Genomic DNA, 24,923 nt, shown 5'->3' with positions numbered 1-24,923 from the left:
ATGTTTCCTATGATTCTATGGTTAAAGCAAAATTCGATATCCATGGGTCAGATGTTTCCAAATGATACAAGCTCATAAAGTGGGCGTACAAGTCCTATGGCATCTGCTATCATGGTTACTAGGCCACCTATTATTATTGGGGTATGTTTTTCTTAGCAAGGTGGACAAATTTTTCCATCATAAATGTCACGATATTGACATGTCGACCTTGATCGACATAGAGCAAGATGAAGAGCTCATCGCGGGACACTAAGGTGTTATTCTCTTCCTTACCAAATAAGGTGTGGGCTAGAATTTTATGAAAGTATCGGATAGCAGGGTTATGGATCTGTTGTGAATGCATCTCATTCGAGTTTGGGTTTGATTATCCAGTTATGCTACCCCAAAAGTCATCTAGGTCGATGTCATCGATTAGGTCCTCCTGGCGGGTAGTAAAGACGAAGGGCCACTAGGGAATCCTAGGAGGTCAGCAAGGTCTCGACTAGTATAGGTGAAATCTGTAACACCCCAAAATTTGCCCTCCTCATTCATGCATTCATTTAGCATTTCATATTGCATTTCATCATGTCAATCAGAATTAGATCCGAAAAAAAAAATGAAAAAAAAACGAAAAAAAAAAAAAATTTACAAAAAAAAAATAAAAATAAAAATAATAATAAAAAAATAAATAAAATATAATAAAAAAATTTTGGACTTGGGTCTCTCTCATTTGAGCCCACAAAAACCATGAAATTCAGTCTATAAATACCAAGGCTTCACTTGAGAAAAAGGAAGAGAAGCAAAATACTCTGAGGTTTCCTTGGAACAAAACCCTGGACAAAACCTGAAGAGAAACCTGACAGAGAACTCAGAGCAGCCTCCAAACCCTGAAGGGCCTCACGGGTGCAACTCAATTTCAATCAAGCACTCCAATCAGGTTTGCCTCATTCCCATGATTTTATGCTCTTAATTTGGATCATCTGAATGTATGAGGTATGATGGATGAATTTCATTATGTTTTTGCCCACGGGTTTAATTATGCATGAATGGGTGAAACCTATGCCTTGAATGTTTAATCACATGATTTCTGAAATGTATGCCACAGGGTTTGAGGTTTTTGAAACCATACTGTTATTCATGAAAAAAAATGCTTATCGTGTTTCACTAACCCTTTTGTTGAGTTTTTTGTGAGGGCTCACAGAGTCTTGCAGAGATGGTTTGCGTGGGTTTCCCACTTTATTTGTGAGATAACCCCTGGAGGTTCATTCCGATTACCTGTACTGACTCACTTTTCTTTGATGGCATTAGCTTGGGAGATCCCTGGGTTTCTTACTCCTTTGATTGCTGTTACTTCGGATCTTTATCCCTGTGGTACTTTTACCTCTTTTCCGCATTTTATCGCTTTCTTAGCTGGAAGACCTCGATAGGAGGCAATGTTTTTGTGTTTACTTTATGCAGGTTCCTTTGTCCAGGGTTAAGAGCTATGAGGTCTTATCCTCATTACCCTTTTGCATGCGCGTTCCTACAATGCAAACAAACCCTTCATTGATTTTTCTTCTCCATAACACACGTTTACTCCTTCTACTACAGGCGAGTAAGTCTCCAAAGGTCGAGCATCCGGTAGATTGCGTAGTGACGTCGTTCGTCCAAAACCCAATCCATAACCCCATAGTTAGCCGAACTACGTTTTGCTCTGATTCTCAGGCCAGATGAAATACGTAGGCATAAGACGCGATGTATTAGCGAGCTCACATCCCCCCAACCCATAGGTAGCCGAGCTACGAAGACTCTGATTCTCATATTCAGATGAGATACGTATGCAGTGGATGCGACATCCGCGCGAGTCATTTTCATTTAACCCTTTTTTTTTGGTAAACAGCACAAGATAAACTCACACCCTTTAGACGAAAACTACAAAAGTGGATCCCGTAGAGTACTACGGATGCGTAGGGGTGCTAATACCTTCCCTTCGCATAACCGACTCCCGAACCCAAGATTTGGTCTCGAGACCCCGTCTTGTCCTTTCCTTTTTCAGGTTTACTTCGAGCGTTTCTTTTCCCTCCTTTGGGATGAATAACGCACGGTGGCGACTCTTCTGTCTTTTTCTTTCGCCGGTTGTTTTTTTTGCGCACTGTATTTTTCAGGTTGCGACAGCTGGCGACTCTGCTGGGGAGAGAAGAAGTTGACCTTTTGCTGGTCCATCTTCCCTAAGCGTGTCCCTCCTAGCTTGTGTGATTTCTTGTTTATTGGGTGTTCATGCTTTTGTACATCTATTTGCTTACCTGCTTGCATGCATCTGTTGTATCTATTGGATCTGTTTGTTTGTTTGTTGGGATGGGATGTTCTATGAGAGATAAGCCCATTACCCAGGCTTGAGTGTACACACAGGTTTTAGAGTGGATGATCATGAGGCTTGCGTGGCATGTTGCTATGTTAAGTCGTTCGTGAAGAACCACACCCAGACGAGGTTTCTTTTGGATATATTATGTCCTACGGATGTTCCGTAACGACATGGTGTTCCTTTAGAAATCGTCGACTCTGGTGACCATTTCCCGAGAACTCAATCGAGGCCTCTCCTCTGAGACGTGATTATGTTAGCTCTGGTGGGCGCATTCTCGCTGATCAATCCGAGGACCCCGAGACTGAGAACTTGCTTTAGGATGTCCTGTTGAGGGGAGTCAGTGGAGGTCTTTTATCCCGTAATAATGCCAAACCTTCAGTGGTAAACGTATTATTCGCGACTGAAGGGCTGAAGCTGACGAACTTCTGTTTTTAGAACCTACCAGTGAGGGGTGGGCTAAATTCAGGAAACCTTAACCTCCAACCAACCCGGTTTTCTGGAGCAGAGTTTTGGTCTTGTATTATATTCCTCAGTGAATTTCTCTCCAGGAAGTGCAACCTGACAGATGTTCAAGCGGATCCATCAATTCTGATTGACATGCCTTTGCATTGCATAACATCATCTGCATATTTGCATCCAACATCTCATGCTTATTCATTTGCAGGGTATTCCCTTTCAAAACGGGGGTGCCTTAAAACTGAACAAGCAGTGCATCGCATACCATGCATATTAACCCTTGTCTGTTTTTCAGGTGTCACCGCAGTGTCTAATGTTTGTTCCTTGTATCAGGCAGTTATTGGTCCCAAGCGAGTTCACAGATACCCGACAAAGGAAAACCGTCCACGACTAGCGATGGACCAAGTACAGAAAGAGCTGGCTGATATGCGTGAAAGGATGGATCAGTTCATGACATTGATGACTGGTATGGCAGTAGGTCAAGAAAAGCTGAGGGAATTGGTTGGGCAACCGAGGCCTGAGGTGGAGATACTAAATGCTGAGGGAAACCCTGGTAACCCTGGGAACGCTGATAACCCTATGAACACTGGTAACGCGGGTAACGCAAATGCTGATGGAAACCCGGGTAATGTTGGCAACACAGGGAATGTTGGAAATGGTATTGGCGGAAGGTACAATGTGAATCAAGGAATTCGGATTAACGGGCACCCCGTTACTGAAGATTATCAGTGTGATCAATTTTCTTTGCACGACGAGGCCCTCGAGACCACTCGCCGTATGGATGAGCTTGCTGAGAAGCTCAAATCTTTGGAGTCTCAAAATTCCTTAGGCTTTGATGTCACAAATCTTGGTCTGGTTCAGGGAGTAAGGATTCCTCACAAGTTCAAACCCCCTACTTTTGAGAAATACAACGGGGCTTCTTGCCCACGCACTCATCTCCAATCTTATTTGGGAAGGTTGGGAGCCCACACGGAAGATGAAAAGTTGTGGATGTACTATTTTGAAGACAGTCTAACTAGAGCTTCTCGTGAGTGGTATTCTCATTTGTCTCGTACTACCATCAAGAGCTGGAAAGACTTGGCAAAGGCTTTTGTCAAGCAATATCAATACAACTTGGACATGGCTCCAAATCGGACCTTGTTGCAAGGTATGTCCCAGACTGCCAAGGAGACCTTTAAAGAATATGCTCAGTGTTGGAGACAGATTGCTGCGTCCGTCCAACCCCCTAAGTCTGAAAGGGAGATGGCGGACATGTTCATGAACACTCTCCAAGGCAATTATATTGAGAGATTGGCTGCTTGTCCGTCAATCAGCTTTACAGAGATAGTAATTGCTGGAGAAAGAATCGAGAGTCTGTTGAAGATGGGCCGAATTCAAGACAATAGTGTTTCCAACCCATCAGGTCCCAAGAGACCGTTTGCTGGTAACGGTCAGCGAAGAAAAGAAGGCGAGGCAAGCGTTGTGTATGCCGGCAGAAGCAGGGGTAGAGGACACCCTAATTATTATCAAGATCAAGTGGCCTCAGTCACTATTCCAACACTTGTTCCTCAACCGCAATATCATCCGCAACAACAACCCAGGTACAACAATCAACAACAAGGAGGTAATCCGGGTCAGTAGAGACACTATCAACAACGTCCAAGGCAGACGGACCTGGTCATCGAGCCAATCCCAATGCCTTATTCAGTATTACTTCCCAAGCTGATTGACATGAATCTGGTTACATTGAGAACTCTGGCCCCACCAATCAATCCCAATAATTTTCCTAGAGGTTATGATGTCAACGCCAGATGCGCTTTTCACTCCAACGCACCTGGCCATACTATAGATAATTGCAAGGCTCTCCAGTTAAAGGTACAGGATTTGAGAGATGCCCAGGCTATCAATTTTGCTCCGGTGCCTAATGTTATCCAGAACCCGTTGCCGGCTCACGGCGGGTAGAGGATTAATGCTGTTGATAGTGGGGAAACTTTGAATTTGGTTTCTGATGTGACTAAGGTGAAGACTTCACTATCGGTGGTTAAAGACCGACTTCTGAAAGGACAGATTTTCCCGGGCTGTGGGGAAGAATGCAGAAATTGTCAAGCTGCCGAAAACGGATGTGACAGTTTGAGAAGGGGTATTCAGCAGCTGATAGATGAAGGTTGTCTTCAGTTCGATCAGGCCCGTCCGGTGAAGAATGATGTATCGACGGTGACGTTTTATTTCACTCCTGAAGAAATATATGTTCCCGAGAGACTCGCTCCGACAATAATATATTTCCCAGAAAGTACAGAACCAGCAGCGGTGAACATCGAAAGTTCAGCACCAGTCGCAATTTACTCTGACAGCCCTCAACCGACTTTGGTTGGTCCAATCACCATCACGGTATCAGGACCTGTTCCGTATGAGAAAGACAGTGCTATCCCGTGGCACTATGGGGCTGATATCTACTGCCAGGGGCAAAAAGTTAACGAAGAAGACATTGACATTGGTAGCTCCGCTGTAGACAATGTTGGAGGGGTTGGTGGCTTCACTCGCAGTGGACGCCTATTTGCACCATCAACATTACGCGCGAATACTGAAGCCGAGGCAGCTGCCAAGGCTAAAGGGAAACAGGTATCCACCGAAGAGGTTACTACTGAGGAAGATCCTCCTAAGACCGCATTCGAGAAGGAAGTGGATGAGTTTATGAGGATTATCAAGAAAAGTGACTACAAGGTAGTCGACCAGCTAAATCAGACACCCTCAAAGATCTCCATTCTCTCACTATTGCTGTGCTCTGAGGCGCACAGAGCAGCCTTGTTGAAAGTACTGAATATGGCCTATGTTCCACCGGAGATAACTGTTAACCAGCTGGAGTCAGTAGTTTCCAATGTAAACGCTAGCCGGGGGCTAGGTTTCACCGATAATGACCTGACACCTGAGGGCAGGAATCACAACAAAGCCTTGCATATCACAATGGAGTGCAAAGGGGTGGTGCTTTCCCATGTTTTGGTTGATACAGGCTCTTCTCTGAATGTTCTTCCAAAGAAAGCCTTAACGAAGTTGGATTGCAATGACACCATCCTGAGGCCAAGTAACTTAGTTGTGAGGGCTTTTGATGGCTCTAAGAGAGCTGTTTTTGGCGAAGTTGAGTTGCCAGTTAAGATTGGACCGCGGGTGTTCAAGAGCACCTTTTATGTGATGGATATCCAGCCTGCCTACAGCTGTCTGCTAGGTCGGCCTTGGATTCATGCTGCCGGTGTTATTACTTCTACATCGTCACTGTATGTGGTGAAGAGGATATTTTTGTTAGCCACCTGTCTACATTTAAGTATGTAGAGATGGACGGCGAGATGCATGAGATGCTGTGTCAGGGCTTCGAAACTACAAACATCAATGAGGTTGCGCCCGAAGCTGTCTTTTCACCTGAGTTTGAGAAGGTCGGGACTTCTATCTCTTCATACAAGCAAGCTGTCGAAGTGGTTAAAGCTGGTAATGCCCAAGGCTGGGGCAAATTTGTGGAGCCAGTCATCAAAGAAGACAAGTTTGGATTGGGGTATGCTCCGGGATCTCAGAAGGATGAAACCGGTACTCTCTCCAGCAGGGGTTTGGTTTCCCCCCACATCGTCAATGCTACAAATGAAGACAAGGCTGACAGCGACTGTGACTTAGATAGCTGGATTCGCCCGTGTGTCCCGGAAGAAAAGCTCGACAATTAGTCGTCTGAAAAAACCGTCCGGGTTACTCTGCTGAAAGAGTGATTTTTATTGTTTTCCTTTATTACATGTATAATAAAGTCTTACACTTTTCCCAAGGTGTAACGGCTCATTTGTAGGGCCATCCATTTAGTTACATTTCACAATTATTTTTATCATCAATAAAGGACAGCTTTTGCAAACAATTTTGTGTTCTCTTTCTTTCAGTTTTTTTTTTACTGTTTACAAAAAAAAATGGCAATGTTTCTTTTTTCGTTTTTTCTTTCTTTCCAAAAAAAAATCTCTCATTCTAAGGAAAAGCATGATCCTCCATCATGCAGAGCCGACCACTCGGATCTCACTGCTAACGACACTGCTATGGCCAAGTATGACTTCGACAATCCTATCTATCAAGCCGAAGAAGGGGCTGAGGAAGATTGTGAATTGCCTGAAGGGTTAGCCAGATTGTTGAAACAAGAGGACCGAGCTATTACACCTTATCAGGAGGTGGTTGAGACCATCAACGTTGGTACCGAAGACGACAAGAAAGAGATTAAGATCGGGGCCAGTCTACAGGCCGAGAGGAAAGACCGTTGATCATGTACTTGACTATGTTAGAAAGGTCAATGGGTTGTGTGCTCGGTCAGCATGCAATATACTACCTTAGCAAAAGTTTACCGACTGTGAACAAAGATACTCATTGCTCGAGAAAACTTGCCGCGCTTTGGCATGGGCTGCTCGCCGACTAAGACAGTATATGTTGACTCACACGACTCTATTGATATCAAAAATGGATCCAGTCAAGTATATTTTTGAAAAGCCATCACTTACCGGAAAGGTTACTAGGTGACAAATGATACTGACAGAGTATGACATCCAATACACTTCACAAAAAGCCATCAAGGAAGTGTCTTGTCAGACTATCTTGCAGAGCAACCGATTGATGATTACCAACCTATGAGGTTTGACTTTCCTGATGAGGACATCATGTTTCTCAAATCGAAAGATTGAGAGGAACCACTCCCGGAGGAGGGGCCTGACCCTGAATCCAAATGGGTTATGATGTTTGATGGGGCGGTCCACGTCAATGGTCGCGGAGTTGGTATAGTGTTGATCACACCGGAAGGGGGTTCATATGCCATTTGGTTCCAGAATAACTTTTCCCTGCACCAACAATGAAGCCGAATACGAAGCTTGTATCCTAAGACTTGAGGAAGCCGTCAATATACAGATTAAAACCCTGGATGTATACGGGGATTCAACTTTGGTCATCAATCAAACCAACGGGAAATGGTATACACCTCAGCCTCATCTGGCTCCTTACAGAGACTACACGGGAAGATTGTTGACTTTCTTTTGAAGAAAACCAATTTGCTAATGCTTTGCTTACCTTGTCTTCGATGATTAAGGTGCTATGCTGGAACTACGTACCCAGAATTGACGTATCTCGGTCAGAGACGAATGAAGAAAGCATTTGGTCAGAAAGTGCGCCCTCGGGGGTATCAAGTCGGTGAATTGGTACTCAAAAGATTTCTTCCTCCCAACACAGATCACAGGGGCAAATGGACACCGAACTATGAGGGTCCGTACGTGGTTAAAAGGATTTTCTATGGCAGAGCTTTGATGCTAACAACCATGGATGGTGAAGACTTCCCATCCCCTGTTAACTCAGACGCAGTTAAAAAAAAATACTTCGCATAAAATAGACCCGCTGGACGATAAAAAGAATAGTCCAGGCAAAAAGAAGGGCATCCCGACGAACCAAAAAAAAAGAGAATAAAAAGGTTCGGGCAAAAATTAGGGATATAAAAAAAGAGTACACCCGGTGAGTCGAAAACCCAAAAGGGCGGCTCAGGCAAAAATGGGTATCCCGATGGATTGAAAACCCGAAAAGGGGGCGATCCAGGCAAAAGTTAGGGAATAAGCGAATGACTGTGATCTGAGTTCATCAGTGTTATATCACCGTTTCATTCAATCCGGCAATCTTCGAAGGTTAAAGATCGACTAATCATCCACTTCAGAAAGCAAGATGAGCAGAGCGTCTTGAGGACATACGAGTCATAGCAGAGTCGAAACTCAGTGGGACCCCGTATCCCCGTTGTCATTAGGATAGTTCTCTTTTTATAGCGATCACCTCTTTTCAGGGATCAGCTTCCTGATACCCTCGCCTATTCCTGGCATAAATTTTCTCCCCAGTAAGAGTCGAATAATTCAATTAAAGAGCCTCTTTATTTTTCATTTATCAGTGTTTGCAAAAATGTCCGAATTTTTGATAAAACATATTGCATATGAACATAATGGTGGCTTTTGCAGATGATTTGCACAGGAAAACATTTAAAATTGCTTTGAATGTGCTTAATCCCGAACGGTGAATTCAAACCGAGTAATTCCCCCGAGGCGTACGTGTAGTTTTGGTTGCAGGTCATAGGAACCGGATGCCAAGTCATGAATCCTCATCCCCAAGCGGTTAATAAAGGCTCTCCTCAGCAGAGCATGTTCCCCAACAGAGTTGACAGTATCCAGACTGTCTATCCCCAGTAGAGTTGGCAGTATCCAGACTATATATCCCCAGTGGAGTTGACAGTGTCAGACTGTATCTTCCTAGCAACAGCGGAGTGGTTGCATAACCAACAGATGAGAGGGTGGCGTTCCCAGTGTTCATCTCATTCCCCAGCAGATTATTTTTAACAGATTTGTTAATCCCCAGCTTGAGGGCGATTAGCAAGTTCATATCCCCAGTAAAGGCCGTTTCCTACGACATTTCCCCAAGAAGTGTTTTCCCCACAGACTCTCCTCACAGAGCCTCGCCGAACAAAGTTTCCATAGTTGATACTCCCCCCGCAAGGTCAACTTTTCAAGCAGCCAATTTATTTTTGGTGGCTCATTGGTCCCGGCAGACGAATCATTCCCCACAGAGCATTCAAGGATTGATACAGCGATTTGTTCCCTACCGGAGTTTGCTTCCCCAAGCAGATTTCTTTTTACACCTTGCATAACATTTGCATTTGCATGCATATCATATCAAGCATACATATAAGCTGATAAACAGGTTCTTCCAAGCAGACTGAAGAATTACTTTACAACCAAGGTCATGAGATCCAGCCAGAGGATCAAGCGTGAGTGATCCAGCCTGAGGGTCGTTTTGAAGATTCAGCTTGAGAATCGTTTTCCAATGATCCAGGTTGAGGGTCGTTTTGAAGATTCAGCCTGAGAATCGTTTTCTAGTGATCCAGCCTGAGGGTCATTTCGAAGATTCAGCCTGAGAATCGTTTTCCAGTGATCCAGCCTGAGGGTCATTTCGAAGATTCAGCCTGAGAATCGTTTTCCAGTGATCCGGCCTGAGGTTCATTTTGAAGATTCAGCCTGAGAATCGTGTTCCAGTGATCTAGCCTGAGGGTCATTTCGAAGATTCAGCCTGAGAATCGTGTTCCAGTGTTCCCGCCTGAGGTTCATTTTGAAGATTCAGCCTGAGAATCGTGTTCCAGTGATCCAGCCTGAGGGTCAGTTCGAAGATTCAGCCTGAGAATCGTGTTCCAGTGTTCCAGCCTGAGGGTCATTTCGAAGATTCAGCCTGAGAATCGTGTTCCAGTAAGCCAGCCTAAGGCTCAATTTGAAGATTCCCCAGTGAAGTCGCCTACAAGCTTTATTTCCCCAGCAAGCCCAAGTCTAATTGAGGAGTCGTTACAACATGTTCTAGCCCGAAGAATATGTACAAAGCCCAAAAGTGGAATATTCTCGAAGCTGCATATCTAATATGAAGGTTGGGTGTAGATTTCAAAAGAGGGTCAACCAGCGCATGCCTCAGATGCGGGATCCTAATGAAGGGAATTTATCATCAAAACAATCCAGATCTAGCCAGAAGATCGAAGTAGATTCAGCCAGAGAATCGAAACAAAGAAGATCTAGCCAGAAGATCGAAAATCGCAACAATTCAGATCTAGCCAGAAGATCGAAGTAGATTCAGCCAGAGAATCAAAGGAAATAGATTCAGCCAGAGAATCGAAACGGAGGAGATCTAGCCAGAAGATCGAAGAAGATCTAGCCAGAAGATCAAAATCGTATCCAGCCCGAGGATCAAAATTAATATCCAACCAGAGGACTAAATTGAGTATAGGTTCAGCCAGAGGATCGAAACTCCAGATTAAGCCAGAGGATCGGAAGAAAAATAAACAGCACGGTGTATTTCCGCGTTTTCGTGGTGTTCTTGGAGCGCAAATTTTCGGTCTGTCTTTGGTATTCAATCACAGCTCACCCCGTTTGTCTGATAAGCTGTTCGCTTTCATCCTACTCGGTTTAGCTGATGATTGAATAGGGGCAGCTGTAACACCCCCAAAATTTGCCCTCCTCATTCATGCATTCATTTAGCATTTCATATTGCATTTCATCATGTCAATCAGAATTAGATCCGAAAAAAAAAACAAAAAAAAAAAACAAAAAAAAATTACAAAAAAAAAAAAATGAAAAAAAAATATACAAAAAAAAATAATAATAATAATAAAAAAATAAATAAAATATAATAAAAAATTTTTGGACTTGGGGTCTCTCTCATTTGAGCCCACAAAACCATGAAATTCAGTCTATAAATACCAAGGCTTCACTTGAGAAAAAGGAAGAGAAGCAAAATACTCTGAGGTTTCCTTGGAACAAAACCCTGGACAAAACCTGAAGAGAAACCTGACAGAGAACTCAGAGCAGCCTCCAAACCCTGAAGGGCCTCACGGGTGCAACTCAATTTCAATCAAGCTCTCCAATCAGGTTTGCCTCATTCCCATGATTTTATGCTCTTAATTTAGATCATTTGAATGTATGAGGTATGATGGATGAATTTCATTCTGTTTTTGCCCACGGGTTTAATTATGCATGAATGGGTGAAACCTATGCCTTGAATGTTTAATAACATGATTTCTGAAATGTATGCCACAGGGTTTGAGGTTTCTGAAACCATACTGTTATTCACGAAAAAAAATGCTTATCGTGTTTCACTAACCCTTTTGTTGAGTTTTTTGTGAGGGCTCACAGACTCTTGCAGAGATGGTTTGCGTGGGTTTCCCACTTTATTTGTGAGATAACCCCTGGAGGTTCATTCCGATTACCTGTACTGACTCACTTTTCTTTGATGGCATTAGCTTGGGAGATCCCTGGGTTTCTTACTCCTTTGATTGCTGTTACTTCGGATCTTTATCCCTGTGGTACTTTTACCTCTTTTCCGCATTTTATCGCTTTCTTAGCTGGAGACCTCGATAGGAGGCAATGTTTTTGTGTTTACTTTATGCAGGTTCCTTTGTCCAGGGTTAAGAGCTATGAGGTCTTATCCTCATTACCCTTTTGCATGCGCGTTCCTACAATGCAAACAAACCCTTCATTGATTTTTCTTCTCCATAACACACGTTTACTCCTTCTACTACAGGCGAGTAAGTCTCCAAAGGTCGAGCATCCGGTAGATTGCGTAGTGACGTCGTTCGTCCAAAACCCAATCCATAACCCCATAGTTAGCCGAACTCTGTTTTGCTCTGATTCTCAGGCTAGATGAGATACGTAGGCATAAGACGCGATGTCTTAGCGAGCACACATCCCCCCAACCCATAGGTAGCCGAGCTACGAAGACTCTGATTCTCATATTCAGATGAGATACGTATGCAGTGGATGCGACATCCGCGCGAGTCATTTTCATTTAACCGTTTTTTTTTGGTAAACAGCACAAGATAAACTCACACCCTTTAGACGAAAACTACAAAAGTGGATCCCGTAGAGTACTACGGATGCGTAGGGGTGCTAATACCTTCCCTTTGCATAACCGACTCCCGAACCCAAGATTTGGTCTCGAGACCCCGTCTTGTCCTTTCCTTTTTCAGGTTTACTTCGAGCGTTTCTTTTCCCTCCTTTGGGATGAATAACGCACGGTGGCGACTCTTCTGTCTTTTTCTTTCGCCGGTTGTTTTTTTTGCGCACTGTATTTTTCAGGTTGCGACAAAATCCATGCTAAACAACCTAAAGGATATCAACCATTTGTTAAGTCCGTAACCATGTTCAGGGTTGTATACAAGGGAGCTAAGGAATTCTAAGGTTAGTTCACGGTACGTGACAAACCGTCTCTTAATGGCTGCATTCTCCCACCCAAGCTGGTTAAACATAAATAGGATGCTATCTCGGATGCCTAATTTATCCATGGTTGGTCCATCATAATATATGGTCAATGCCATATCCTTCCGGGCTAGATAATCATACCGCCTTCGTTGAACTCTGCCTCTGAAAACTGTCTCTATTTGTTGCATGATGAAAGTAATTAACTAACTAGTTAGTAATTTTTCTGTTTATCAGTATCCAATATGTCTAAGTTAGTTACTAGTAGCAACAAGAATGACTGCAAATAATTAAGAAGAGGGGAGAAAACAAATAAAGAAAGAAAAGCAAAGAAAGAAAATAGTTTGTAACAAAGATAACAGAAAAGGTGGGTTGTCTCCCACTAAGCACTTTGTTTAATGTCGTAAGTTCGACAGTAGCGTCGCGGTGTACTAGGTGTTGGGTTGAGCGGGCAGCTCTATGAGTCTGAGACTGTTCGAATAGTCTCTATTTTCGATATTATGATAATGCTTAAGTCGCTGCCCGTTTACTATGAAAGGGTCACTATTCCTACCTTTTATTTCTATCGCACCACTATTTAGGACTTTGGTGATCTCGAAAGGGGCGGATCACCGAGATTTAAGTTTTCCTGGAAAAAGTTTAAGTCTTGAATTGAATAGTAGCACTACGTCGCCGACTTAAAACTCCTTCCTAGAAATGCGTTTGTCATGCCATCTTTTGGTTCGTTCTTTGTAGATCCTGGCATTTTCGTAAGCATCCTGTAAGACCCCAATTTTGTCCCTAAGATCCCTCATGGCATCATAATATTGCATTGCATAGCCTCAAGGATCATTGAGCATCTTGGTTCCTTTTCCCTTTGGGTGGGACTTCTTGAGTGGTTTGAGATCACCAAGCATGCTTGAATTGTATATCATTGCTTTTCTTATTTTTTTACTAACCAAAAGCACAAAATATGTCACTAACATCTTTTGTTTGTAGCTTGAGCAATCACAAGGCCAAAAGCTTCAAGGAGGTCATTGGTACAAAGACATTGGTCAAGAGGAGATGAAGGCAAGCATGGTAATGGTTCCCAAGGCTCTCATCCATCAAATATGCCTCCCTAACATCTCAATTCATCATGTTTGATCAAAACAAGTCAAAGGGTTTGAGGTTTGTTCCCCAGAGAAGCCTTAATTCATCTGTGCACGACAATGCCTTGCTCATGAAGCAACTTCAGCCCATGGTCAAATACAATCAAGGGAAGTTCTTTAACTCTTCATTTCATGCATATTTGAACTTATTTGAGTATTCTCAATCATCAATTCATCAAGATATGAGTTGTGGACTTGGAAAGTTGATCAGTCAGTTCATCAGACTATTTTGAAATGCACCGAGACTTAACTTTTCGTGTGTTAATCAAATGGATATGGTTCCAAAAGAAACAATGTTCTTAAGGATAATATGAACAACTTTCATGTTCATCAAAATTTGATTTGAAACTTGGAAGACCATCTGCCATTCCAATACATTATAGGTCATTTTGACTGAAACCCTAATTTTGGGTCAACTTCCCAAGGACATAACTCATTCATTTTTTATGATTTTGAGGTTGAATTAAATTAATTGGAAAGCTTAAGATGTCTACTTAAAATGTTATTTTGAACAAAATTTCAAAATCTCAAAGGAAATACATGTGATAATGCAAGACATTATAGGTCCTTTTGGGACAAAGGCATTAAAAGTAAAAAAAGTCCAACTTCAAGTGCCCATAACTTCTTTATCAAAAATCCAAATGATGCAAAATTTAATTCCATTTTGATTTTATTGAAAAGTTCTACAACTTTGATGTTGGAGGTTTTTCCATTTGAAGCTTACATCATCAAAACAGAAGGGCTTGAAAGTTGCCCAATTTTGGAAACCTTGCCTTGACATGTTTTGCACATCACACTTTAAACTCAAATTTCATGAATTTCCACACTCAAAATGAATTTTTGCCCATCATAACAATTGTTCCTTACATCAAGACCTTTCCAACCATTACTCACATGATCATGTTTGGATTTGGCAAGTGGTAGTTTCGAAGAGGAGAAGTTTTAGGCATGATTATGCATAACATGTTGAAAGTCATCACACAAGCCAATTCACTCCAAGCTACACGTCCAAACCATCTCATATTCACTTAAGATTGCATTTGCACCAAGTTTTGGGCCTCACATGCGCCTGTACAGGCCCATGCATGGAGGATCCAATTCACATGCACACGAGTTTGATCATGCATTGCATCAACTCTTGCTATAAATACACTTGCTTGCTTCACTTGAAATTCAACCTGAAGGCGCCTGAACCTCTGCTGGATTGAATCCCCACCCTGACACCAAAGGAACTCTCTCTTTTCTCTAAAAAAATTCAGATCTAGAATTCAGTTTCCTCGACTGTTTTCTTTGATCAAAAAGTTCCTAGACCTTCCTCATATGATCAATTGAACTTCTGTTTTGCTAAAGGAAGCAAGGAGAGGAGCTTAGATCTTCACAATTCAAAGGTTTACTTCAACTGTTTTTTTCTTCGAAACTCCTTATTCCTTGATCTATTTTCTTGGCTATTGTGTTGTCTGAAGTCCTCTCTATAGAGGCACCATTGATGTATGCTCAATTTTCAAAATCAAGCAAGTTCATGATGAACACCATCAAGTTTCAACCTCTGATTTCTCTCACTATGGAGATCTAGAGTAGAAATAGATGGCATAGGGGTGATGTACATCACCCCAGCTTTAATTTGGTACCTGGATCGTGAGTTTTGGTTGAGTTTGGAGGACCTGCAACTCTGGCAGGAGCTTTAGAGCTCGCCGGAGAAGACGGTGGCGCTGCCCACCGTCCACCATGCCAGATTTAATCTGGATCGTTGGATGCATCTCCCACGTTTTAATCTCAGCCATGCATTTGGTTTACTTTTAATAATGCTGGATGTTTCTCATTAACTTGGACTTACCATGAGCGCGCGCCTGAGGACCTTAGGATTGGCCACGCCAATTAATGAGATTCAATCCAACGTTCCCTGATTTTTGCTATTTTCTAATTTCTGATTTAATTTCTTTTATTTCCATTATTTTCAAAAATTCATATCTTCTTCATTTTAAATCCAAAAATTATGGAACCAATTGCATTATTTCCCAAATAATTTCTAGTTTCTATTTCTGATTTTTAATATTTTTTATTTTGTCATTTGATATTTTTTGTGAATTTTCTCTTTTCTGGTCATTTTTAATTCATTTTAAATAGTTTTTGATATTCAAAAAATACAAAAATATTTTCCTAATCTACTTGAATGATGATGGCTCTATGAAAAATATTCTCATCAATTTTTGAATTGATTTGAGATTTATTTGAGATTTTAGTTCAATTAGGTTATTTTTATTCATTTTAATTGATTAAAAATAGTTTCTGACTTTTAAAAATGCTGAATTTTTTTGTCAAACTTGGTTTGACCTTGTTGAACTTAGGATAAATCACTTGGACCTTTCAAGGTTGATTTGAAGTGATTTTGAAGTTTGACCTTTCTTTAATATTTTAATTCAAGTTTATTTTAATATTAAAAATGCCAAAAATATTTCATTCATTTCTTGACTTCCAATCTTCATCTCACTTCTGTTTTTGATTGTTTGACCTTGACTTTCAATGTTATTGGTCAACATATGATGATTGGTACATGGTAATTCATTTAATGCATTCATATTTCTTTACTTTTGTCATCTCCTTTTCTCTTATTCATCTCTTTCTTCATCTTCTTCTTCTTTTCCTTTTTGATCAATTAGTTGAAGGTTGATAAGTTAGCATTGATTAGAGAGATTTAACATTCCTTAATTCAAATCTAATTCATCTTGATCCATTGATCAAGTGAATGACTTTGCGTTAAGGATATGTTGTCTTTTAAATCATGCAAATGACGTAAACCAATACAAGATCAATTCTCATTTTCTTTTTGGCATGGCAAGTTGTTGGAACTTGGTTCACTAATCAAGATTTCTAACTTGTGTTGTTGCCTACATTATTATTGACCGGCCTCAGATAGTTGTGACTTCTACATAAGTCCAATTACGATTGCTTAACATAGCGCTAAATTTGCCTTATGGCACACTAACTACTAACACTAACTATTGACAATTAACATTTACTTTATGCAATTTACTTTATGCAATTTACTTTATGCAATTTACTTTTATGCAACTTACTATTCTTGCACATATTATCCATTTATTTTTCTCTTTGCTCACTTGAGCACATGTTTATGTTAATGCCATTTGCCTTTTGCTCACTTGAGCATATAATTGTGTATATATTTTTGTGCTTGTGTTTTGTTTTGCTTGTTGTGGACCAAAATGCAAAGAAATTGACTTAGTTTCTAGGACCTTCCCTATGCAAAGAAATGGAGAATTGGACTTAGATCTTAGGACCTTTCCTTATGCAAAATTGGAGTGAAAGGATCTTAATGATGAAGATGGATTAAAAGGACCAAATCTCTAAAATCACTCTTGTCCATTCTTATTTTACTTCATGGAACTTTTGATGTGTGTGCTTTTGTGCTAGGAGTTCCCATTTGAGCTTAATTGAAGGACCATTGCCATGTTCATCTAAAGAAAGAGATGCCAAAGCCATTGAAGGATCCCTAGAAGCATGACCTTGTGCTTGATTGCTTGAAATATTTGCTTTGTGGTTGCTTTGTTCCAAAGGATGGGAACTACTTGGATCATCAATATGATCTCAAGAGAGGAACTCCTAGTGTGGTTTCATTTCTTATCCCTTCTTTTTATTTTCCTTAGGACTTAGCTCTTCTTCTTCATCTCTCCACTCCAACCCAAGCCAAAACCTTTTGTGCAAACATTTAACTATTGTTTTCAAACATTAGAAACCTAAGCCTTATGCTTTTGATTTTCAAACTTTCTTTTCATAACACTTATTTTGAATTGAACTTTTAAGTCAACTTTGACCATTTTGTATATACTTCTAATTGGTAAATATAACCCATTCAAATTTCTTTTGTGGTTCCAATGGCCACTTTCTTAAATCAATTTTTCCATAACCTTTAGCTATTATGTTTGAGTTATCCTTGTGGTAGGTGTATTACTCACCTATATCCTTAGTGATGGACAATGAGTCTTCCATGCTTATTATAAGGTTAACCCCTCACTAGCATGTTGAAGCTATCCTCACATGGTGGATTTGTGGTTTGGTTGAGTTTTCTCCCTTTGATAACAAAAGACCTTAAGGCTTTTGGACCAATCAATTTTCACCAACTCATTTTTGAGATTTTTACCCCGAACTACGAGGTTTTGATCCTAATCTTTTTATAAGATGGTACGTAGGCAATGGGTTTATCCATCCAAACACAAAATGTAAATAACTTGTATATTTCTCTTCTCACCTCTTTAATCCTGTTTGCACAAACAAATTTTCACAAAACAAAAACCTTACAACAAATGTGAAAAGGGCTCCCTAGGAGTACCTAGGATGTTTTGGGTGCCTAACACCTTCCCATTGCATAACCAACCCCCTTACCCAGATCTCTGTTTCTTTTACTAGTTTTTGTTAAAACTTTTAGGTTTTTGTTCTCTTTCTAACCATTCCTTTGGATAAATAGAAGTGCGGTGGCGACTCGACTTGTATGGTTTACCTTTGATTTAGTCAATATCTCTAATGGCAACGAATACCCCGCTACAGAAAAGTGGCGACTCTGCTGGGGTGTAAAGTTTGCCTAGTGGGTTTTGCCAACTTTTCATGCTTGTTGTATTTGAATTGTTTTGTGACATATTTTTGTGCAATTTGGGATTGCTGTATTATATGTAATGATTGATTTGCTTGATATTGATTCCTTGTATGCTTGGTGATCTTTGTGAGATGAGTTCTATACCCAGACTCGAGTGCACTTAGGATAGGAGAATGGCATAGTCTTGTTGACTTGTGTGGAGTTATTCCTTAGCAAGTTGACTTGCAAGTCCATTCACTTGGTGGAGGTCATGTTGGGATCAATAATGTCACACAAGTCGTCCAATCTCAGCTCTTCTAATTCGTGGATGTCCAGAATCCGTTTCTCGCCTGCGGAAGTGTAGTTTATACTTAGTGTTGTAATTGCCCAATATGCTTTGTGTTCTAATTCCACAGGGAGGTGGCATGATTTACCATAAACTAGTTTGAAGGGTGTGGTTCCTATCGGGGTTTTGTAATCCGTCCTGTAGGCCCACAAAGCTTCGTTTAGTTTGGATGACCAGTCCTTTCTGGATATTCCTATGGTCTTCTCAAGAATTTGTTTTATTTCTCGATTTGAGACTTCGACTTGCCCGCCAGTTTGTGGATGATACGGCGTTGCTACTCGGTGTCGGACTCCATACTTCAGAAGAAGTTTTCCAAATATATTTGATATGAAGTGGGATCCACCGTCAATAACTACGAGTTTTGGCACACCGAATCTAGGAAAGATAATGTTTTTGAATAACTTGATGACTACTCGTGTGTCATTTGTCAGAGAGGCTACAACCTCGATCCATTTTGAAACATAGTCGACAACAACGAGTATGTATTTGTTACCAAAAGAAGCTGGGAATGGTCCCATGAAGTCAATCCCCCATACATCGAAGACTTCTACTTCTAAGATTCCCGTTTGTGGCATTTCATCGTGTCTTGAGATGTTGCCAGTGCGTTGTCATCGGTCGCATTTTATAACCGCGTTATGGACGTCTTTCCATAGGGTAGGCCAAAAGAGGCCTGATTGTAGGATCTTAGTGCAGGTCTTCGAGGTACTTGCGTGCCCTCCATAGGGAGCGGAATGGCAATGAGAGATTATATCATCTATTTCGTCCTCCGGAACACATCGACGGAAGATACCGTCGGTACCTCTTTTGAAAAGTAGAGGTTCATCCCAGTAATACTGTTTTAGGTCATGGAAGAATTTCTTCTTCTGTTGGTAAGATAGGTCCGGTGGAAGTACTCCGACGGCTAGGTAGTTGACAAAATCAGCATACCATGGAAGAGTTGCATTCGCATGTATTTCTTCCACGGATTCTTCTATTTCTGTATCATTTAATGTTAGTTCAGACATATCACTTTCCATTTGGGCTATGAGTCGTTCGTAAGGGAAATCATCGTTAATTGGGATTTGTTCAGGTTTATTCCCTTTGACACGTGATAAGTGGTCTGCTACTACGTTTCAGTACCTTTTTTTTTATCTTTTATCTCTAAATCAAATTCTTGTAAGAGCAGGATCCATCTTAAAAGTCTTGGTTTTGCATCCTTCTTACTTAACAGATATCTAATAGCGGCATGGTCGGTATAGATGATAATTTTCGCCCCCACTAGGTAGGAACGGAATTTGTCCAAAGCGAACACGACGACTAGAAGTTCTTTTTCAGTGGTGGCGTAGTTCATTTGGGCTGGATCTAATATTCTGCTTGCATAGTAAATAACATGAAGCTTCTTATCCTTCCTTTGTCCTAGTACTGTGCCTACTGCGTAATCACTCACATCGCACATGATTTCAAAAGGTAATCTCCAGTCGGGTGGTTGCATTATGGGCGCGGTGATTAAAGATGTTTTCAGTTGGTTGAACACTGTTAAGCATTTTTCATCAAATATGAAATCAGCGTCTTTCATTAATAATCCTGTAAGTGGCTTGGTAATTTTCGAGAAATCTTTAATAAAACGTCGGTAGAAACCGACGAATCCTAGAAAGCTTCTTATTTCTCGTGCGGTTTTCGGAGGTTGAAGGTTCTCTATGATTTCGATCTTGGCTTTGTCTACTTCAATTCCTCTGTCAGATACCACGTGACCTAACTCAATTCCTTGTTGAACCATGAAATGGCATTTCTCCCAGTTTAAAACAAGGTTTACTTTCACGCATCTTTCGAGTACCATTTCGAGGTTAGATAGACATCCTTCAAAACTCTGCCCACAAACAGAAAAATTGTCCATAAAGACTTCCATGATGTCGTCTATAAAATCGGCGAAGATTGCCATCATGCATCTTTGAAATGTTGCGGGAGCGTTACATAATCCAAATGGCATTCGTCGGTAGGCGAATATACCATAAGGGCATGTGAAGGTAGTCTTTTCTTGGTCGTCAAGATGGATTGGGATTTGAAAGAATCCTGAATAGCCGTCTAGATAGAAAAAGTGAGAATGCTTAGCCAATCGTTCAACCATTTGGTCAATGAAAGGCAGAGGGAAATGATCTTTTCGAGTGGCTTTGTTTAGTTTTCTATAGTCTATGCACATTCTACTTCCGGTCACAACTCTTTGTGCTATGGATTCACCCTTCTCGTTCTTAACAACTGTAATGCCTCCTTTCTTGGGTACTACATGAACGGGGCTAACCCATTGACTATCGGAGATCGGGTATATGATTCCAGCATCTAGAAGTTTCTTTATTTCATCCTTGACTACTGTACTTAGGATTGGGTTGATCCTTCTCTGGTGTTCTCTAGAGGTTTTACAATCTTCCTCCAGCATAATGCGATGCATACAGATAGAATGACTTATTCCTTTTAGATCGGCGATGTTATATCCTAACGCTGTTGGGTATTTTCTTAGGACATCTAGTAATTTCTAAGTTTCCATCAATCCTAAGTCAGCGTTGATTATCACTGGTCTTTTCAGTTTAGTGTCTAGGAATTCGTATCTTAGGTTCTTTGGTAGTGCTTTTAATTCCAAGTCAGGTTTATTTGGGCATGGCATGTGGTCGGGTGTAAGTGCTAAGCATTCGCTTAGACTTTCGTTTTCGTATGGTTCATGCCAATTATCGTCTTCAAAGATTGGTGGGATTTGAATTTTCATTATATCAGAATATGTGGTTTCTTGCATCTCCATCTCTCTCACGCACTTGTGTATGACATCAAGTAGATAACAGGCGTCGTCTATAGCTGGAGCTTGTAAGAGTTGGGTTAAGATGAATTCAACCTTTTCCTCTCCAACTTCGAATGTCAGCTTACCTCTCTTTACGTCTATTATGGCTCTGGCGGTAGCCAAGAATGGCCTTCCTAGTATGATAGGTGTACTGGCATATTCTTTGATGTCCATGATTATAAAGTCTGTAGGAATGTAAAATTGTCCTACACGTACTGGGACATTCTCTAGTATACCGACAGGATATTTGATTGAGCAGTCAGCTAATTGAACAGACATCTTGGTCGGTCTTAATTCTCCCATACTGAGCCTTTTGCAGATGTTTAAGGGCATTACACTAATGCTGGCTCCTAGATCGCATAGAGCTTTGTCTATGATGAATTTTCCAATGACACAGGGTATAAAGAAACTACCTGGGTCTTTTAGTTTGGGAGGCATGTTATTTTGGATTATGGCACTACACTCGGCAGTAAGTGTGACTGTCTCGTCATCCTCAATCTTTTTCTTATTGGATAGGATTTCCTTAAGAAATTTGGCATAGGAGGGCATTTGTGTGATGGCTTCTGTAAAGGGTATCATAATGTTTAGTTGCTTCAGAAGTTCAACAAATTTCCTAAATTGACTCGCAGTTTTAGAGCTTTTGAGTCTTTGAGGATACAGAATGGGTGGTTTATAAGGAGGTGGAGGCACGTAAGGTTTCTCTTTCTCTTCGGCCTATTGGGTATTATCTTCTGCTTCCTTTGGTCATTTACCTGCTCAGTTGAGGTTTTATCTGGTTTTTGGTACATGGCAGGGTTTTGGAGTCTTGGATCTACGGGTTCGTCTACTTCTTTTCCACTCCTTAGTATAACGACATTTGCATGTCCCTTTGGATTAGGTTGCGGTTGTCTAGGAAATGTTCCAGCTGGCGCGGCTGTAAATGCCTGATGTTGAGCCACTTGTGAAATCTATGTTTCAAGCATTTTATTGTGGGTGGCTAAGGCGTCTACTTTGTTCGCTAGTTGTTTAAGTTGCTCGCTAGAATGTATGTTTTGGTTCAAGAAGTCTTTGTTTGTCTGAGCTTGGGTAGCTATAAAGCTTTCCATCATTAATTCGAGATTTGACTTCCTAGGCATGTTAGGAGCATTATTAGCTAACTTTTGATATCCAGGCGGAACAGCTGGTGCTTGGCCAGGTGCATACAGGGCATTGTTATTCTTATACGAGAAATTAGGATGGTTTTTCCACCCTGGGTTGTAGGTATTCGAATAGGGATTTCCTTGTGTGTAATTCACTTGATCGGTTGGGACTCCTGCTAATATTTGACATTCTTGTGCAGTGTGTCCAGGGTTTCCAAATAACTCATAGTTTGGAGTTACAGCAGCCACGGTGGCTGCGGGTGGTATGGTCAAGTTATCTAATTTTTGAACAAGGGCATCCACCTTTGCATGAACATGGTCAAGGCTACTAATTTCGTACATTCCACCCTTTGTCTGGGACTTTTTCACTGGAGTTCTTTCACCTCCCCATTGGCAATGGTTTTGGGCCATGTTTTGAATGAGTTGATAGGCTTCGTTGTATGGCTTGTCCATAAGTGCACCGCCCGCGGCAACGTCTACTGTAAGTCTTGTGTTATACAGAAGCCCATTGTAAAATGTGTGAATGATAACCCAGTCTTCGAGACCGTGATGTGGACATATCCTCATCATGTCCTTGTATCTCTCCCACGCTTCGTAGAGAGATTCTACATCTTTTTGCCTGAATCCGTTGATCTGAGCTCTTAGCATAGCAGTTTTGCTCGGCGGATAATATCGGGATAAGAAGATGTTCTTCAGTTCTTCCCATGTCGTAACGGAGTTTGAGGGAAAGGATTGCAACCAAGCCCAAGGTCTGTCTCTTAGTGAGAAAGGAAAGAGGCGCAGTCTTATCGCATCTTAAGATACACCATTTGCCTTTACAGTATCTGTGTACTGCACAAACTTGGTCTGGTGTTCATTAGGATAGTCCGTAGGATTTCCAGCAAATTGATGTTGTTGGGCGGCTGATAATAGTGAGGGTTTCAGCTCAAAATTGTTTCGATTTATAGCGGGGGCAGCAATGCTGTTCTGAGGTTCTTGTTGGGACGGGGTAGCGTAGAATTTAAGAGGACGATTTTGTGGGCCTTCTTCAACCATGGTTGGTTTTTCTTCTGGTTTAGGAGGAGAGAAGATATTGGGAATATCGTACTTTTGTTGATATTCGTGTATTCGGCGTCTCACGTATAAGAAACGCTCTAATTCTGGGACTGGTGGTGCTAAGTTATCGCCTTGTGAGCGAGTACTTGGCATACAATCGGGGAAAGAAGGGAGAGAAGATTAGTTTTTATTTATACCTTAGTCTATACCGTGCAACGAAAGAATCGCACTATTCGACTAAAATAGGTCCCCGGCAACGGCGCCAAAAACTTGATGCTCGATCTGGCTATATATAAAATATAGTCTGTCGGGTACTTGACTGCAAGTGCACAGTCCAGTCGCTTTAGTTTTAAAAGATATCGATCCCACAGGGACCTATGGTCAAACTAGTGTTACTAACGTCACTATGTTTAGCTAAGGGAATGATTAGTAGAAGTTCGGGGGAAATATAGTAAATCTAAGGGAAATGTAGTTTTAAGAAAGAATTTATGGAAGGAATCAGTATGCAGCGCATTAATTGTCAGGGATTCGATAAGTCACTGGTGAATAGTTTAAATGCCAAATATCTCTCAGTAGAAAATATTTATTTAAAAAGCTTTATCTCACACTCTCGTGGTTGTTGATTCGGCTTGTAGCTTTAAGTCAGAATGTACGCTCTCACTGTCCCATTTGAAATTAAAATTACTTTTTGAAAATAAATAAGTTCTAATTGCTTTTAAAGTGCTCTCGCTGTTTTTAAATTCAATGCCTAATTTTTACTATCCAGCTCGAGCCTCACGCTCTCGCGATTGTTGGTTCTCACCTTAGTTAATTTCCCACTCTCGTGGCAAACCCGTATTAAATAGCTTTTTCACACTTTTGTGATAAAGTTAATTAAATTTAAATTAAAAACTTCATCCTAAAAGATTGTTTGAGAAAAAGGGTTTTCACCGATTATTATTAAATCCCATCAAATTAAATTGCTACATACCGATACCGGTAATTTAGCCGGACATGTTAAATAAAGCAAACACAACGCATATACAGATCAACATTGCGGCAAACATGACTATAATAATAATTGGGCAATAATAATAATAATCCAATAAAAACCTAGCAATCAAAGTAACAGAGTATAGCGATTCTTGGAGCACTTGAGCAGTCCTCCACAAGTCGGTAGGCTTTTGTTTCTTCAATACAAATTGCTTACAAAAATTAAATAAAGTGTAGTAGTCCCCCAGTGTAGGAAACTACTACTATGGCTAACTAGAAAATGGAAAGAAAAGGGAAAAAACGGAATTCTAAAAAGAATGGCGAATAAACTAAGGCAACGGAAACAAGGTTGCTGAAAAGAAAATACTAAAAGCTAGAAAGCTGAAAAACTAAATTGCAGAGCGTGAGTGTAAATTGT

General features: G+C 40.9%; 1 non-coding gene across 1 annotated transcript; it reads left to right on the top strand.

Moving 5' to 3' along the window:
- The first annotated feature begins 23,039 nt into the window (after window positions 1–23,039).
- LOC127109959 (small nucleolar RNA R71) lies at window positions 23,040–23,146 on the top strand. The gene has a single exon (XR_007797200.1). It is a non-coding gene; the product is annotated as a small nucleolar RNA R71 (small nucleolar RNA).
- The last annotated feature ends 1,777 nt before the right edge of the window (window positions 23,147–24,923 follow it).

The sequence above is a fragment of the Lathyrus oleraceus genome, chromosome 7 (assembly GCF_024323335.1).
Source record: "Lathyrus oleraceus cultivar Zhongwan6 chromosome 7, CAAS_Psat_ZW6_1.0, whole genome shotgun sequence".
NCBI lineage: Eukaryota > Viridiplantae > Streptophyta > Magnoliopsida > Fabales > Fabaceae > Lathyrus > Lathyrus oleraceus.
The sequence above is the reverse complement of the archived record's forward strand: the minus strand, read 5'-3'. Positions and strand labels throughout refer to the sequence as shown.